The sequence below is a fragment of the Protopterus annectens genome, chromosome 8.part1 (genome assembly GCF_019279795.1).
Source record: "Protopterus annectens isolate FY-2018-M chromosome 8.part1, PAN1.0, whole genome shotgun sequence".
Classification (NCBI taxonomy): domain Eukaryota; kingdom Metazoa; phylum Chordata; order Ceratodontiformes; family Protopteridae; genus Protopterus; species Protopterus annectens.
Window position 1 is genome coordinate 367138453 of NC_056742.1, and position 19708 is coordinate 367158160.

Sequence of the window (19708 nt, forward strand, 5' to 3'; positions counted from 1 at the left end):
TATGTCCTAGGTAGGAGACCTCTGCCATACCCACCTTACATTTTCTCAGCTTAATGATCAACCCTGCCCTCTGTAGTCTGCCCAGCACCTCCCTGACATGCTGAAGGTGCTCTGGCTAGGAATGGCTGTAGATGACAATATCATCTAGGTAAGCAAGGGCAAACCCTCCTGCTACAATATGATCTACTAGCCTCTGGAAAGTTGTTGGGGCATTCTTCATCCCAAAGAGCATCTTTGTGAACTCATACAAGCCAAAAGAAGTCACAAAGGCTGACTTCTCTCTCACACTGGGAGTCAAGGGCACCTGCCACTAACCCTTGGTAAGATCAATGGTTGTAAGATACTTAGCCCCACCCAACTTCTCTAAGGCTTCATCTATCATAGGCATGGGGTAAGCATCTGACTCTGTGTGAATATTTAATTTACTGTAGTCCACACAGAACCTGGTACTGCCATGCTTTTTTGGCACCAGCACCAATGGGGAGGCCCAGGGACTGTTGGAGTCTTGAATCACCCCAGTTCCAACATCTCCTGTACCTCCTCCCTCACAGTCTGTTTGACTCTCTCAGGCACTCTATAAGAGGCCTGCCTTATAGGACTTTGGGGTCCTGTATCCACCTGGTGCTGCCCCAGGTGGGTGTACCCTGGTTTCCCAGTGAACATGTCCCCAAAGTCCTGAAACACTGCTCAGATTTCTCTAACCTGGGTAGGAGATCGCTGCTGGGACATTCCACTGAGGTGTCAGCCTGAGCCTCACTGAGGAGATCAGTCTCCAGATCTCCCTCAGACTTCTCCTGCAGTCCACTGCAAATGCTCAGCACAAGGTCCTCCCTATCATGGTAAGGTTTCATCATGTTAATATGGTACAATTTGTGCCCCTGCCTTCTGCCTAGCAGTTCCACCATGTGATCAACATCACTTACCTTTCTTACCACCTTGTAGAGTCCCACCCAAGCTGCTTGCAGCTTGTTGTGTCTGACAGGAATGAGAACCATAACCTGCTGCCCCACAGCATACTCGTTAGCTCGAGCATTCCTGTCATACCACACCTTTTTCTGTTGTTGGGCTTCTGCCATGTTGTCCTGGGCCAAGCCCATGAGTTCCCTGAGCCTCGTCCCGAGGTTGAGGTATGATACAACAGACTCCTTGTGAGACTCACACTCTCCTTCCCACTCAACTCAAATTAAACCTAGAGGTCCCCTCACCCTATGCCCATACAGCAACTCAAAGGGTGAAAAACCTGTGGATTCCTGGGGAACCTCTGTAAGCAAACAACAGATGGGGCAAATATTTGTCCCACTCCCTTTTAAACTGATCTGCAAATGTCCGTGACATGGACTTGATTGTAGAGTTTAACCTCTCAACAAGACCATTAGTCTGGGGATGGTCTTCATGCGTTTCACCCCACAGGACTTCCACAGACAAGCTAGCAGGTCTGACATGAAATTGGCACCTGTCAATCAGTAGTTCTTTTGGGAAACCTACCCTGCTGAAAATCTCTAACAAAGCATTTGCCACCTTCTCTGCCTCAATGGAGGACAAAGCCACTGCCTCTGGGTATTGTGTAGCATAATCCACTACCACTAGGATATACATTTTCCCTGTAGAACGTGGGGTACTCAGAGGGCTCACAATATCCATAGCTACCCTCCGAAATGGCTCCTCAATCACAGGCAAAGGCATCAAAGGAGCTCTCACCTTGTATCCTGCCTCGTCTACCTTTTGGCACTGCAAACAGGTCCTGCAGTACCCGGTTCCATGTCTGGAAATTCCAGGCCAATAGAAATTCTGCATAATATGTCTGTGTGTACGTTTTATGTCCATATGACCTGCAAAGGGAATATCATAGGCTATGGCAAGAAGCACCAGATGGTAAGCTCTAGGCACTACCAACTGCTGTACTCTCTCATCTTCTAGCCCTCCCTCAGGGGTCCACTCTCTGTATAGTAACGCTTTGTCCCAGCATACAGATTCCCCCTTTCCTTGAGAATCAGGTGCCTCCCTAGCTACCTGCCTCAGGCCTTGCAATGTAGGGTCTGAGAGCTGAGCCTGTCTCAACTCTCTCCTTGTAACCCTCCCCAGCTCCCCTTCCACAGGAAGTCTGGCATCCTCTGACAGTGGTGTCTCACTGTCTATCTGGGTACTACTACTCACCTCTACCTTTGCAGTCACTCTACCCAACAGACCATCAGTACCCACAAGCAGCTGTGGCTTGCCTTCAGTTTCACTGCTACAGAGTAGTTCCCTCCCTGAAGTAACCGCCTCACCAGTCCTGGCTGTCAGTATGCAGAGATCACAGTCGGTCCAGGGCTGGTCGCTCCCTTGCTCTCCAGGACCCCAATGAGACTCCCCACTGGCACAGTTATAGGGTCCAGATTCCAGACTAGAGGGCAAGCTAAAACCTCCAGCATCCTCTCTGTCCAACCAGTGCTTCGTGTCCCTGCCCAAGTAGCTGACACACACACACACACACACACACACACACACACACACACACACACACACACACACACACACACACACACACACACACACACACACTTTGAGAGTTTATACAACCACACAGACACTCCTGGGGAAGGCTGGCACAAGTTCTCCAGCTGTGCCCCTTTTTCCCAGACTATACAGTAGTACCAGCTGCCATCACCCACTAATATTTATCAGCTATTCAAAGGCCCTTAAAAGGGTGTCCAATTATTACTGTGCAATATTATTATCCAATTGGTAAGTGTGACTAAAACGTTGAGGCTTATAAGAGTGACTTGATACAGGATCACTGTATACATGCAATGTACTGTAGAGCTTAAATTATCTCTACACAAAACAGCCACAGTTAAAAGGGTTTAAAATATTTAATAATAAATAATTAAAAACACAAGACAATACTTTTTACTACACTGTGCTAGTCAAGAGTTCAAAGATCACAGAGAAATACTTAAAATAATTCAGTAGTACAGTTCTGACATCACAGAAAACACTTAGTATAATCTTTCTAGTTTCTATGTATTTCTAAACAAAAACAGACATCTAAGATAAACTTAAATATAGAGCAAAGGCAGAGTGCTGATGAGTTGGATGGTCAAGACAAAAATGCTTAATGCTCTCTGATTCTGTCTTTTTTTAAAATCACATTCCTGGTTCACGTTATATCATTCTTCACACTTCCCTGGGTTCCCAGGCTAACAGAAACTACATTTACATTCTTCACCTCTGGGCAGAAACCAGAGCAACAATGGACATTAATGCATGCAAATTCTGGCCATTAACTCTGGCCTTAACATTAGCAAGAATTCCTTCATCTAGACCGGCCGGAGCTGTGTTTACATCAAAGGGTCACAACATGCTTTACTTGGTCAGTAAAGTGCACTGTTGTTACATTTTTTTTCCAGTTCCACATGTAACACTATTTTTACCATTTAAGATGACAAGCCTGTGGTTTACATTAATATTTACAGATGACACAATTATCACCAAAATTCTATCTGACTAGGCTGGCAGCCTTAATCCAGATTCACCCAATCTTCACAGGTATAACAATCCAATTATCAGAGTGTATCTGTTCAGTTATTGTAAAGTGTCAATCAGTGATAAGACTTTTTCCATGGATTATTTATAAATGTCTTAGGATGAATCCTTAATTCTTTCATTTTAATTTCCAACAATGCTGTGGTCTTCAGTAGGCTGTAGAAGTCTTCCAAAGTTGGTATTGTGTTTGTATTCCATCTTCTTGTTATACACTTCCTTGAGATTGCAAGTATTGTCCACACTAGATACATATTTGACCCATTCAAATGAGGACCTTCATACACGTTTAATTATACTAGAGCTTTAGATAAGTTAAATGATTCATTAAATAAAGCTTATAAAAAGTTTTTTAATACCATTCCAAAATGGCTTAATTTTAACACAGTCAAAAAAATGTGATTCCAATCTGCTTTGTGTATTTGCTCACACCTCCAACATAGTCCCTTTGTGGAAGAATTAATTTTAGTAGTTCTGTCTGGTGTTAAGAATGCTCTGTGCAAGCATTTCCAATTAAAAAATTCCCAGTATTGTGTAAAGGATGTATGTTTTATCGATAATAAAATATTTGATTTAATTTCCTCAGTTAGCTGTAATGGGTGTCCTTTTGTTAGATAATTCCAATATAAGGATTTGGGTGTTGTTTTATAATTTATCAGTATCTTGTAAAATTTTGAAATACAACTTTCCCATGTCATAATCATTATATATGATTTCATATAGGTATTTTGTAAGTTTAGGTATTTCTTTAAATGAAGAATTACTAATTATTCTGCATAAGTCTTGTAAATACGTCAGAATGCTTTGCATAGTTAGCCAGTCTTGTTGTGGAATTTTGTATGTTTCTATTTGCATATCCAGAACTTTTAGTTCTTTGATACAATGAAACCAACAAACATCCTTTCTGTTCCCAGGAATTAATTATTTCTCTGTATATTTTATGTGGATAGCTCTTTATAACTATGAATGGTGTTAAAAGATCAAACCATATTTTTACGTCTATATTTGCATTAATAATTTTCCTAAATGAGTCAGTGGAATAACTAATCATACGAGTTTTAGTAGGCTTAGTTATGTTATATTGCATACTAATACATATGTGCAGTGGCAAATTGTTTTTATCTGTTATTTGAAAATTGTTTTGTAAATCAAATGTATTTATTGATATTACAGTTAGTAATTCTTTCCAATTTGCAGAGTAATTTGGACTTATCCAATCTGAGATTGTTTTAGATATTGATGCTTTTATATATGTTTCTATATCAGGAAAATTAAATCCTCACTGTTTCCATAGTCTTATATGATGTATTAAAGCTATTCTGTTCCTTTTGGGAAAACATACACATTTTATTAGGCATGAGTTTATTTCTTTGAGTATATTCTTTTCTGGTAACAGTTGTATTGCCAAAGCTATATATAGAATCTTGGGTCGTAAAACATTTTTATTAACTGTAGTCGATCTTCAAAGTTAATATTATTTTGTTCCACTTTTCCACATATATTCTAATTGTTTTGATAATGATATTGTAGTTTTTTGAGACCAGTTCATTAGTATCCCTGCATAACTCAGTTCCTATATATTTAAAGGTAGATTCTTGTTTCCCTATAATGTGATTTCCCTTTGTCTACAATTCTTTTTTTTATATAAAAATAAAAATTTTGATTTTGATTTATTGAAATGAAGTCCTGTAAAATGTGTCAGTTAAATTATCTAATTCTTCCAAATTCTCTTTTGTATTGGATAATGTTAATAATATGTCATCAGCAAAGAGCATTACTTAAGAATTGCATTATTCATAAACATCTACTCCTTTGATTTTTGAATTGTTATGGATTGAATCTGCCAATATTTCAATAGCCAAAGCAAATAGAATCAACGACATTGGACATCCTTGTTTAGTACTTTTTGTTATATGTATAGATTCAGAGGTGAAAGGACCTAGCTTAACATACGCTAAATTATTTGTATATATATTCTTTAGAAGATGACCAAAGGAAGGAGGAAATTCAAATAACACCAGACTTTTGAATAAATAGTCCCAATTTAGGGAATCAAAGGCTTTCTCTATATCTAAACCAACTATGAGTGTCTCTTTATTGTCTTTATTAACATAATTTATAAGAGAAATTATCCTTTTAATATTGTCATGTGTGTATATGATATATAAATCCAATTTTATCATTATTTATTGTTTTGGATAGTGGTATTGTCATTCTGTTAGTTAAATATTGTCATAAATATCTTATAGTCATTATTTAATAATGATATAGGTCTGTATGAGGTACAAAGGTTTGGGGATTTGTTTTCTTTTTTAGAGGGTGGTATTAAAGTTTGTGACTGAATTTCAAATACAGTTTAATGGAAGATGGATAGTATCTTTGAAGGAAAAAGTTTATATTTTTTCATAATTATGCCATCTGTACATGGAGCTTTATTATTTTTACCCTCTTTTATTGTATCTGTAATTTCTTTGTAGGACATGGGTGCTTGCAGATTTAGTTTTATTTTTTTTCAGTTTTTTTTTATATTAGAACATTTTTCATCTAGATTCAATTGATCAATATATATATTTTCTTTTTGGAAATGTTCCATATAGTGATTTCTATAGGTATCAAGAATGTCACCTATATCCAAGACATTTTCCCTTTCTTTTCATGGAAGATACTTTTAATGTTATTAGCTTTTGATTGTATTTTGATTTTTGTGGAAAAATTATGTAGATATTTGAGAGAAGTGGCCAAGATATTAATTTTTAGTTTTTCAAAAGGTACACTAGTTTTATGTGTTAGAATTTTGTTGTATTTATTGTTTAATACTTTTGCTTACTTTTTCATCTCCAAATGATTTTGATTTTTTTCAGCTTTTACTGATAAACATTTGGATTGTAAATCTTATAATTCAGAATTCCATTCTCTGATTTTTTTTTTATACTAAGGGTTTTACCATATATGTAAGCTTTTAATGAGTCCCATATCATTATTTTATTTATCTCTGTGGTGTAATTAATATCTAAAAATAACTGTAATTCAGATAACCAGGGTATGAACTCTTTAATTTTAGTTGTATATGCTGGAATTCTGGAGTTAAAGATTAATGGTTTGTACCATTTGTGAAGTTTTAGTATCAGTGAATTGTGGTCTGAAAAGGGGCAGGGAGTGATTGAGAAATTAATGATTTTAGAGTGTAAGTCATGGGTAGCAAATATTTTATCTATTCTAGTTTGGATACCAAATCTGTGATCTTGATGGGGAAAAAAAAAACAAAGATTTATCTTCTTTACATTTGAAAGTATCTACAAGATGAAATGATTCTACCCACTTGTTTAAAGCTTTTGGTTCAGCAGATGTACACAGCGTTTTTTATTTGTACTTTCAGAAATATCAAATGTACAGTAGAAATCTCCTCCTAGTATTAAGTTGCCTTTATAACTATTGGAAATGAAAACCAAGTGTTTTTAACAGTTCCTTTTCCAATGCCTGGGAACCAGTATAGATTGGCTAGGGTCCATATTCTGTTATTATATTTAACTATTACTAATGCCATAAGGCCTTCTTTATCTTCATACTTATAAATGATGTCTGGGTTAATCACATTTGTTTTCCATAAAATTGTTGCCCCTTTTGTCTTTGTCTTATAAGTGGATCGCACCAATATCATATATTCCGTAGGATTCCATTGGTAATTGTCATTTGTTTTGAAATGAGTTTCTTGAAGGAAGACAATTTGTACTTTGTTCAGTTTTAAATATTTCAGTAAATTTGATCTCTTGCTAGGATTGTTTAAGCCATTGGTATTTAAAAGTAATAAAGTTAAATCCATCTTAGGTTATTTAGACTATTTATTTTTTGTTTTATTGTGGCTATTAAACATTTTCCTCTGGTAACTATAAAGTATATGTTTGAGTTTTTAAAGGAAATTATCAGTTTTATATTTTGAATGTTTACCAATAAAGTAATGTTTTGGTTGGGCATACTAAAAATGTTTTTGTGAAAAAAATTTTAATTAATAAATGTTAACAAAACTAAGATCTGCACTAGCCATGGAATGAAAATCATTCCTAATCTGATAGATAAACCTAAGTCCATCAGATTATCACTCATACCTTGACAATCCAGAACATCTGAGCTCCATAAATAGAATTATCATATGGAGAATATTTGTAATAGGAATAAGCAATATTTATATTATTTTGAACAGATATAGTACAGTTGTAGATTAGACAGAATTCTAATACAATATAAATGTCTACTTATTGTATAAACAATTAATATTTGCATGAAAGATAGATGACAACAATTCAATCATAGTAAAGTAGGATGCATCATATATAAAACCTCAATTAAAGATTATAGCACACAGTTATTTAACATATTCACCCTTATTGATGAAGTCTTTTAAAACGTATTACTTAGTGTAAATAGATGGTAATAACATTTATACCTAATGTTTATAATACAGTGTATTTTACTGGATATATATATCAGAAATTATATTTCATTGTTTGCCAGCATTTAAGTAATCACTTTGTTTCTTGCTGACTTACTTAAAGCATCAAGTTTGTTTTATGTAAACATTGATGAAAGTTAGTGCATTTTAATCATCAGTGCATCCCTCTTCCCCCCATTTCCTACACATAAGGATTTTCATATCTCTCATTTCTTATTATAAAATCAGTGAAATTATAGGTTAAAAACAACAAATTGTGATTAATGATTACAAGTTCCCTTTCCATATTCATAAATTGCCATTTTATGGCATATACTGAAAGATTTTAGATTTAAATGGCAACATTCTATTTTGTATAATTAGCAAAGGTTAAACTGAGTGATTATTGTCAATGTAATACTATTTGTTCAGAATGTGATTGTTACATTCTGTGACATTCCTACTTCAGGCTTCTATTGTTTCCCTTGAACAACTTTGTCAGTTTGATGTCATGTACAAAACATTAGTTACCTTGGTAACAGCTTAAGTATTATGTATGGTCAAGATGAGTTACGAAATCACAATTCAAGTTAAAGCAATTGTATGACTTGTTATGCACATTTACTTATATGAGAAAATCATCATGCTTTGCCTTGAGGTTCATTATAGTGTATGTCACTTATGACATGTTAAAACAGTAGTGTTATTATACTCAAGCCCATGTTATTAAACTTAAGTGTCTATTGTCAATTTAATACTATTTGTTCAGAATATGATTGTTACATTCTGTGACATTTCAAGTTCAGGAATCTGTTTTTTTTCCTCTTGAACAACTTTATCAGCTTGATGTCATGTCTAAAACATTAATTACCTTGGTGACCACTTAAGTATTATATATGGTTAAGATGGGTTACAAAAACTATAATTCAAGTTAAAGCAATTACATGGCTTTTTATGCATATTTACTTATATAAGAAAAGCATCATACTTCCCCTTGATGTTCAATGTAGTGTATGTAATTTATGACAAGTTAAGACAGTAGTGTTATTATACACATGCCCATGTTATTAAATCCTGTCTTTAGTATCTAAATTCAGCAGACTGTTTCATCTTATATGATGATAATATATTTTATGTCTAGATTTACTAAAATCATACATTACATAACTATTGTGTGTGGTTTTTTTTGCTGTTGCTTAGTTATTGAGAGACTGCAACCTGTAATGTTTATTCTTATTCTTGGCTCCTTCCAAGCATGTTTATACAGTCCATAGACTTTAAATTATGAGACCCTTCTAGTTTCTTGTTTGTTATATGTACATTTCCATCCTTATATACACACATATCAGTACTTCATGCACGGGAAACAATGCCCATCCAGTTTTGTCAGAATACCATTCAGTAGTTCATGTGGTGTGTTTCCAGGCTGTTTTTAAAGTATCCAAACCAATATTTGTCCTGTTCCATTTTACCAGCCTGTTCCATGCAGTGGCCACTCTGCCAGTGAACCACTCAACACACCTTCTATTCCCACAGATATTTCCATGAAGGAAATCTGATGACTCTCTAGCACTTCCTGGCAACCTCAAACACCCCTAGAATCAGCTATCCCCATATGAACTACACGTCCAAGCAAGCTCACCTCCCAGACCACTGCAAAGGGTACTGCACAAGACCAAATGCTCTTAGTCTTTCACAGTAACTCAGACTTCCACTGTTATGTAAGTCCTTAATGTGTTTGGACCAAAATACATTTTAAATATAAAGTTGCACTTATTATTATTTTTTTTTATCAATCAACTTAATGAGCTAAACGAAGTGTTGGGAGACCATCAATATGTGTACTTGTGGTTTAAAAAGCCCTTTTATTATATATATATATATATATATATATATATATATATATATATATATATATATATTTTTTTTTTTTAAACCAGAAACATCGTTGCCGAGAATCATCTCGGAGGCTCCTCCGAGCCATTAAGCATTATCGTCACTCTGTCTCCATTACCATAGCAACCTGGGAGCATCTGTTTCTGTTGGTGTGTCTGTGTACTCTATACCAGAGGCTCGAGATGCACCTGAAATGAAGCTTCACTTCACTGCAACTTCAAGCCTAAATTTCCCTCCCTTTCAGCGAGGCAGCAGCCAGGAAAAGAACAGCAAACAGATCAAAAAAAAAAAAAAAAAACTTCCCAACAAGCCACCACAAGAGACAACACTCTCCTCCAGCCCTCCCACCTCTCACTCAGCAGATGTACAAACAAACATTCTTTGCCAAAATATCCCAAATCACAGTTCTATCCACCCTCTTCCCCTGGATCTAGGCTAAAACACCAAATGTCTCTTCCTAATACACAAGCATCAGTAAACTTCGATCACAAGCCGCAACACACAGCTTCCCAGAGATGAAAACGGCAACATATAACAGCTGCCAGACACAGCTGCATCCACATACACCATGTCAGGCTTAATCAAACAGCACTTGAAGCTATGATACCTGCCATAATTGATATTAATTATGTTTAGACAGAATAATAATGACATTTGTACTAGCTGCCAGACACAGCTGCATCCACGCACTCCATATCAGGATTGATCAAACAGCACTCGAAGCTATGATACCTGCCATAATTGATATTAACTATGTTTAGACAGAATAATAATGACATTTCTATATTTAGACAGAATAATGATGACATTTGTACTAAGAGCTTGCTACTATTATTTAACCAGGGAATACATGACATTTGTAAATCATACTTTAACTGAAGAAGGCATTAGACTCCATGACAGCATTTTTTTTCAAAACACGCTACTGTTACTGCTATTATATATAATGTTAATTTGTTACATTTGAGTCTGAACTCTGATGAATGGTACCTTGTTGAAATAGTTAATTACTTACTTAAATTATTATAAGTAAAATCAATGAAAAACGAACAAGATAAGTATTCATTGAGTTCAAGTAGGGGAATATACACTTCTATGTTTGTGTTATATCTTGCTTTGTTTGGCTTATATATAATGTAAATAGTAACCCATCTTGACCTACCTTAGTTTGTGAAGAATTATTGGTCTCGTCAAGCATTCTGGATAAATTATTACTGTTTCTCAGTTGTTTAAGAATCCCTCCTTTTTCTGAATTAAAACAAATTACAAATGATGTACCATATCAGTTGATACTTTGAGAGATGTAGTTGTAAGAGTTATTTTTTTGGGACAGCTATCTTGGCATCAGTTTTTTGTTTCTTCTTTCTAGTGTCAGTCCAAGGATTTTTTCTTTTATTATTTTAAGAGTAGGGGGCCATCCATTCCATTTCTTCAGGGACAGACACTATGTTGTTTTTGATGAATATAGTAGCTTCTTCTAAGTTATTAAAGGTTCTCATCTCATTGGCAAAAAGTATTTTTATCTTGGCTGGAAAGGCCAGCTGTGCTTTAATGTTGTTTTGTTTCAACAGTTTTATTATTGGCCAGACTTTTTTCCTTTGTTCTAGTATTCTGGAAGAATAATCATTGTCAAACCTTATCAGGCTTTGATTGTATTTTAAGGGTGATTTTCCCCAAGCAGATTGCAATATTAGTTTCTTGTGCAGAAATGAAAGAAATTTAATAACTATGGCTCTAGGTGGAGTATTTGTTGAGTTAGAAGCAGGTTTCCTCCGTGTTCTATACACCCTTTCAATTCCAAATGAAAGTCCCTCTTTAAAGTCTAAAAATTCAGGAATCCAGGTTGTTACGAATTAAATAATGTCTTCTCCTTCATTGTTTTCAGGCAGACCAAATATCCTTATGTTGTTTCTCCTTTCCCTGTTTTCTAAGTCATCTATTTTGTTAAGCAGCCATGTATACTGTTTAAGCAGAAATTCTTTTTGGAATTCTTCCTCTTTGAGTCTCCCTTCAGTGTCATTTATTGAAGTCTCTATATTTATTATTTTTGTATGGTGTTGCAGTAATAGTTCCTTAAAAGTTTCAGTCTGTTTTTGAGAATTTAATTTGAGGTTTTCCAAGTCATTTTTAAAGCCATCCATCTTCAAAGATAATAGATGTCATCAATTGTAGTTCTTTTTTCAAAGCAGTATCTGGATGAGAATTCCTTGAGTTCATATTCAATGACTCAACATATCTCCAAGTTACTTGACAGGAAAATTTTGGTATAGCTCCACCAAAATTGATATTTATGTAGTTTATCTATAGATTTCTGATGTTTTAAATTTGAAAATAATAACATTTTCTTATATTATTATACTAGTTTATGGAGCTCTCAAAATTCACTGCTCTCAGTTGGCCATCTAGGCTCTGTCCCCCCTCTTACCAAAGATTTTTGAGTGAGGAGGATAATATCCAGAGGTTATATAATACCCTTTTTCCATCCAATCACTCTAGTATCAAACAAAATTCCAGATGTTCCACCCAATCAGAGCAAAGCAGCAGTACTAGAAATACAAAAGCTGCTAGAAAAAAAAGAGTCAATCAAGATGTCCCCCGCCCAGAAGAGTCCGCACTTACTCAAGATTCTTTTTAGTGCCGAAGAAAACAGGGAACTGGAGACTAATTTTGGATGTCAGCTGCCTAAATCAGTCAGTTCAGTACACAAAGTTCCATATGGTCATGGTTTAGACATTTCTACCCTTTCTGCACAAGGATGACTGGATGTACCTTGATAGATCTTCAGGATGAGTACTGTCATATTAAAATGAATAGAAGATCTGGGAGATATCAACACTTTTGTCTGGGTTCATAGGTAGGTACTAGGCTATTGGCCCTAGGGCCTATACAAGCCTAGCCAAAAAGGTACCCTGGCTTTCGCCCCCAAGAAAATTATTTTCCTGTGCCCCTGTCAAGCAGAACCACAGAAGTGATCCCCGGGGTGAATTTTCTATTACCCATACAATCATCTGCCTTTTCACCTAACCACAGCCCAAGGGTGTTTATTGAGTGTATGGCAGTAGTGGCAGCTCACGTGAGACTGCAGGGATTTCATATGTTTCCATATCTAAACATCTGCCTTATAACCACATTTACCAGGTATCAGCTGATTCTAGCTTGAGATTACATACTCCCATTATGCTCCCATCTGGACATTTTGATCAAGTACAACAAATCTCATCTTTGACTAACACAGACTTTGGAATTCATTGCTTCCTTGCTCAATACGATCACTCAAACAGCATCTCTCCTCCTATCAAGAGTTCAGAGTACTAATTTCCAGGCTAGAAAGATAATTCAAAGCTCTTCTCTTTCTCAGCTCAAATGATCCTTTAAGCTTTGGGATCCATGTCAGCAGCAATCATACTGGTACCATTGTCAAGGTACCATATGGGAATTCTTCAGTGAACGTTGGCAACTCGGTGGTTTATTCTTTACCATCCCTTGTACAGTCGGATTAAAATAACTCAGGCTTGGAAAATAATGATCTCCTATGGTGGATACACTCCACTCAAGTCAAGAAAGTAATTTCTTTGTTCTCCCCCAACCCAAGGCCATAGTGACCATGGACACCTCCCAGATTGAGTGGGGGGGGGCACTTCTTGGGAAAGACAGTCCAAGGCACATGGTCCCCTAAAGAGGCTAGCACACATATCAATGTCCTGGAAATCAGAGATATCCTTTTAGCATTGCAAGCCTTCCAAGACACACTCTCCACCAGCACTATTGTGATCCAAATGGAGAATATGTCAGTAGTCTGGTACATCAACAAACAAGGGGAAACCAATTCTTACCCCCCTGTTTTGAGAAGCTATGAGATGTCGCAGTGGGTGATCTCATCCAGTCAGTTTCTGATAGCAACACACATTCTGGGGAAATCCAGTGTGATTGCAGACAACTTAAGCAGGTCCATTTTAATGCCTCATGATTGGCCCCTCAATATGAAGGTTGTGGAAAGGATTTTCTGTCAGTGGGAACAACCATATTGCAGTCTCTTTGCATCTCCCCTCAACAAGTGCAGCAGATTTTATATCCTCATCCCTTCACCGGAGTCACCAAGGGATGATGTATGTCATGACTGCCCCTTGGTCTACTTTACAGCTATCCCCTGTTACCTCTAATCCCCAAATTTCTTGAGAAAGCATCTCAGTTGAAGAGCACAGTTATCCTCATTGCTCCTTACTGGCCTCATGAGATTTGGTTTCCCTTTCTTTGGCCTCATGAGATTTGGTTTCCCTTTCTTTGGCCTCATCTACTCTGTTCTCCATGGATCTGGCTACAACTCCAGTCTACTGTCTCACCCAGCAGGCATGAGTCATCCAGACATTCCAAGCATAAAATTGACCACATGGTTTCCCCATTTCAGTTGCTTGATAGACAGCACAGGCTCTCCTCCCCTGTCCACCACATTCTCCTTTCATCTCACAAAGCTTCCACAAGGAAATTTTACAGAAGTAAATGGAAAAGATTTGATATTTGGGTGCAGCAAAAAGATCTAGATCCCCTTTCAGCACCGTTCCCTAAAGTTCTTGAATTTTTAGCTACAAATTTTCAAGGAAGGTGCTAGCTGTTCTACTGTAAAAGTACAACTAGCTGCCATTTTAAATTTTCATATAGGTATAAATAACTCATAATTAGCATCCTACAAACTTTGTAAAGACTTTCTAAGGGTAGCTTTGCTACTTAGATCCTCATTAAAACATCCCACTCCTTGGGGATTTGGTTCAAACAGTGATTGTGTTAAGGTTTGTAAAACATTCAGTTAAGTGTGAACTAAAATTCTAGACCTGAAAAACTGTCTTTTTAGTGACTATTGCTTCTGCTAGAAGTATATCAGAATTACAAGACTTGTCATCCAAACCTCCTTATTTGATTTTTTTCATAAGGATAGAGCATCCTTATGGACCAGTCCTTCCTTTCTTCCTAAGGTGATGTCAGAATCCAGAATTAATCAGGTTATCAACCTTCTAGTCTTCTTTCCAAATTTTTCTAAAAAGGGAGAATATATGTTACACCTTCTGGACGTTTATTGGCAATTACAGTTTTACCTACCTAGAACAAAAAAATTTAGGAAATCGGAACAATTGTTTGTAACTTTTTTGGACTTGAAATTAGGAAAACCAGTTTCTAAAGTGACCTTAGACAAATGGTTAACTGATTGTATTACCTTGACAAATTGGGCTTGTCTTTGCCAAAACTACCAAAAGCATATTCCACCAGGTCTATGGCAACTTTTTTAGCATTTAATCCAGATCTTCATTGGATGATGATTGTACAGCTGCAGCTTGGCCTAATCCTCATACATTTATTGCTCATTACAAGTCGGATCTGGTCTCTAGGGGAAGAGCAACCTTTGGATCAAAGATGCTCATTACTATCCTTCCTTAGAGTCCTCCCAGGATATAGGTAGCTGGGGACTCTGTCCCGACAATTAAAGAATGAATGAAAATGACAGCATCAGATAGCAAAGTTATGTACTCACCATAACATCCCATCTGTGTTGTCCATTTTCATTCTTCCTCAGCTTCCCTCCATCCATCCTCCTCCTTGTATGACTTCTGGAAGGACTGTAAAATGCTGAAGGAACTACTGTTCCTTTGTTTGAATCCCATATTGTGTTGATTTATCATTTTCTAATACTTTCTGGTTTCAGGAACAGCAAACAAGATCTGAGGTATATTATTAGATCACTGGGGCATTATGGGTAAGGGAAGAGCTCAATAGTTTCAGTTTATCCTGAGCTGGAAAAAGTAGATGAGTCAAATCCGAAGGTTGGATCTAAACCCAGCAGAATAACAGTTAAAGAAGACTGAAAATGGACAACACAAATGGAACATTAAGGTGAATTCATAGCTTTTTTTTTCACAACAAGGATACATTTATATGTTATTACGGAAGGGTTGCTTACCTTTCCTAAATAATCTTTCTTTATTTCATTAGTAGCCAAGGTAGAGCACTGGTCCAAACAAGACCAAATTTAGGCTTATACCAGAGAACATCTCCATAGGTTCATACGTGCATTTTAGGCTAATGACAGCTGGTGTCCTTTTAAGCCTAATCATGCAACCCAAATGACCCATAGATTTGATTTATATAGGAGAGTGATTTACTAACTGCCTGTGACCATTGGAGACATAGGCACCAGACCAGGGGCAAATTTCTGATTACCCATCCATTGGTCCACGTTGCACTTAAATAGGGATAGGGAGGAATTCTGCTTCACATGGATGGGGAGCCTGTTCCAGAGAATGGGAATTCTCCGAGAAACATATCTGTGTTTCCAACATGTACTTTTTATGTTACAAGCAAAATGTAGGTCTTTTAATTTAGTAAGTCTGATGCTGTTTGTTTTGTGGATGTGCAAAAGATTCAGTAAAACAAGGTCCAGGGATGCCTTGTATTATGCCAGGCAAAGATCACCCTTCAGAAGTCTGTATGATACCGAGTAAAGACATAGGGCTTTGAGGTGATTGGTGTAGGCCATTGTGTTTACCCCCTGTATTCTTTTTGTAAGGAACCCTTGTGGATGTTCCAGGTGGTGCATATCTCTGGTCAAGTACATACTGAAAGAGGCAATGTTAAGTTGTCAATCTCGCCTTCATTCTTGCTGGATGGGTTCGGAGCCGATCCTCGGCTCCGACTCTGCCACTTACTAAAGCTCGAGAGCTTATTTTACCGGCTTGAGGCAACCCTATATCCCATGATGCTAGGCGATAACTCCCCAGATCTCGTTTGCCGCTTTTGCTTGCGAGGTGCATTTTTTTACCGGCTCCTGGTAAGTCTTTATATATATATAGTGTTCAGTCACCCTTTTGAGTTAATTTTTCACCTAGTTTCTTTTCAATAGTTAGCAACTACCTTTAACTCTATTACTGTTTTATACCTTCCCTTTTTATGCCTTATATCCCTCCCCCTCCACTCTTAGGTTAGGCCTTAAGCCTGCCCCTTTCCTAATTTTTCTTAGGGATCCTGTGGAGTGTTTCGGTGTGTCATTATCCCTATTAACATTTTTATTGTTAATTTATAGTTTTTTGAGAGTGTGTGCGTGTGTGTGTTTTTCTCTTACCTTTGTGAACCCTCGACACTGTTATGTCGAAGGAACCAAAGGAAACTAAGGTCTCAGGCTTTAAGAAGTGTGACTCGTGCTGTCAGAAAATGTCTCTGACAGACGGTCACACTTCTTGTGTTTACTGCCTGGGACCCCTGCACCTGCAGGACTCTTGTTCAGTATGTCATGCATTCAGTCCAAGAGTCCTGCAGGAGCGCAGGAACAAACTTATACTGAGGGGCTTGTTAAAGCCCGAGGGCTCCCCGACTAAGTCTGCATCGGGGAGGCCCTCGAAACCAGCAAAACTGCCGGCTCCAAGTACTAAGCCTTCGGCTGTGGGCTCCTTGTCTGTGCCTAGATCGGCTCCAGCTGGAGCCGATCCCTTAAGTCACAGGTTCCGGTCTCGGCACCACTCCGTGCCGATACCTCTGAGCCCATGCTTTCACTGTCCGCTCCGGCTGGAGCCGACGTGTCCTCGGCTCCATTGGCTCCATCTAAGAAGAGGTCAAGATCCCCTTCATTGGAGTCCATCCATTTGGCTCCGAGGTCTCCCCTGCTCTCGGAGCGGAGCCATCGGAGCCGATCTTCTCGGTCGTCCAGACTTTCAGATCACGACCTTGAGAGAGTGGTAAGTAGGCTGTTAAAGTCTCAGGCATTGGCCCAGATGATCTCTAGCCCATCTCATCAGACAGTAGCTATTACGACTCCACCTAATTTTCCTCCTTCGACTCTCCCTCAGAGTTTGGAGCCGGAGCTCCTCAGAGCCGTGACTGTTGTGGCGTCAGAGCCGATACCTCCCCCTTCGGCTCCTTCATCTTCCGCTCCAATCTCCTCCTTGATACCTTCATTGGACGGATCCGGGCACCTGATCTCTCTCATCTGCTCTGATGGGGCGAGTGGCATTGGACCATTGTCCGACCCCGTTCTCCCTCTCGGAGCATCGGCGCTGGTGAGCTCGGCCCCGACATCGGCCTCGGAGCCTTCCCTGTCGGTGCGGCCTGGGGTTCCTACCTCTTCGGAGCGGGTGCCCTCTGGCCTTTCTGATAGGGGAGCCTTCGAGGTGATGAGGAGTGTACTAGCCCCAGGGGCATAGTCAATGGTCAGCTCCATCAGCTCCTCCCACTACAGTGCCTGCTGATGTCTCTTCCCACTCTCTTGCTCCCGGACCCAGAGAGCCAACGCCTTAGGTTTCCCCACTGGGAATTTCTTCCTCTTCCGAGGCTTCTCCTGACCTGTCAGCGGAGCCTCCGCATAAGAGGACATGTAAGAGGAAGCATATGGACTCCCCTGAGTCCATTACATCTGACACCGACTTGGATGAGTCGGAGGGATCCCCAAAGTCCCCCTCTGAGGATGTCTCTTTCTCAGACATCCTAGAAATCCTGAAGCAGAGGGGGAACTGGTCTTCCCTTAATCCTTCCGAGGATGAGTCGGTGTACCTGGAGGCGTTTGGTTCTCGACCCTCCACCTCCTGGGTGTGTCCGCCTTTCGACCCCCTTATGGAAGTAGTGGCTCGGAAGGCATGGACGGCCCCAGATTCGGTGGAACCCACCCCTCGCAGGCCATCTAAATTCATCACAGCACAAGTTGACAAGCAATTCCTAACAAAAGGTGTACCGGTGGATGCCATGGTGGTGGCTGCAGCCACCAAGAAGGAACTAGCTGATCCTTCAGTACCTATCCATCCTCCTAATAAGGATTCTAGGACCATGGATAGGTACAAAAAGCGGATGTTTTCTTCAGCGACCTTTGCCATGCGGTCGCTGAATTACTTGTCACTTCACCCACCTTCAGAGAGATATTCTCAAAGAGTTGGGAGAAGTCTTACAGGATCCATCAGCTGCTGGGTCCCAGGATAAAATAAACTCACAGCTTGGAACCCTGAACTCGATTGTTAACTCCTCCATGCATCTAATTTCATATACAGCCGATGGAGCGAGTAGGGCCGCAGGCACAGGAGTGGCCTTAAGGCGTCACGCCTGGATGTGGCTGTGTAATTTTGTGGACCCTTTCAAGGCGTCCTTCACAAATTCCCCTTTTGATGGTTTGCTTTGTTCGGACCTCAAGTGAAAGACATCTTGACCAGATGCGAACAAGATGGCAAGACTCTTTCTGCCGTAGGAATCCGTTTCTCCACCCCTTCAAGACCATACCCTAAGGGTCAGAAGGGTGGGAAAATCTGGTTCCGCAAATCTCAAGGAGTCGCGCCTGACGCAAGAGGTCAGTTTACCCCCAGAGGCAGAGGGGGTAACAACAACAGACGCTGCCCTAGGGGCAGAGGGGGTCCGCAAAACCAGGGTAGCAGGGAGCCTCTCTCTGACAAACCTTTCCAGCATCCCTGAGATGTTGCCCGATTGTCCACCTTCGGAGGCAGTCGGGGGAAGATTGTCACTGTACCCAATAGCCTGGCTTTCCCTTACTCAAGACAAATGGGTACAGTCAATCATATCCGAGGGTTACAAAATTCCCTTTATCCAAACCCCAATTCAGCAAAAGGGAACCCTTCCAGACGTTCCACCCGGTCTAAGGGAACTAGCAGTATCAGAAATATCAAAACTGCTAGCAAAAAGAGCCATCCAGCCAGTCCTAGCAGACCAACTAGGATCCAGAATCTACTCAAGGTTCTTTTCGGTACCGAAAAAGACAGGGGACTGGAGACCAATATTAGATCTCAGCAAACTAAACAAGTTTGTAAAGAGAACAATATTCTGGATGGTCGCGCTACAGTCCATTCTGCCCTTTCTGGGCAAGGACAATTGGATGTGCTCCATGGACCT

General features: G+C 39.0%; 1 protein-coding gene across 3 annotated transcripts in view; it reads left to right on the plus strand.

Annotated features, from left to right (window-relative positions):
• DNAAF1 (dynein axonemal assembly factor 1) overlaps positions 1–19708 on the plus strand; it is a 1332504-nt gene that overhangs the window by 661676 nt on the left and 651120 nt on the right. The window lies entirely within an intron of this gene.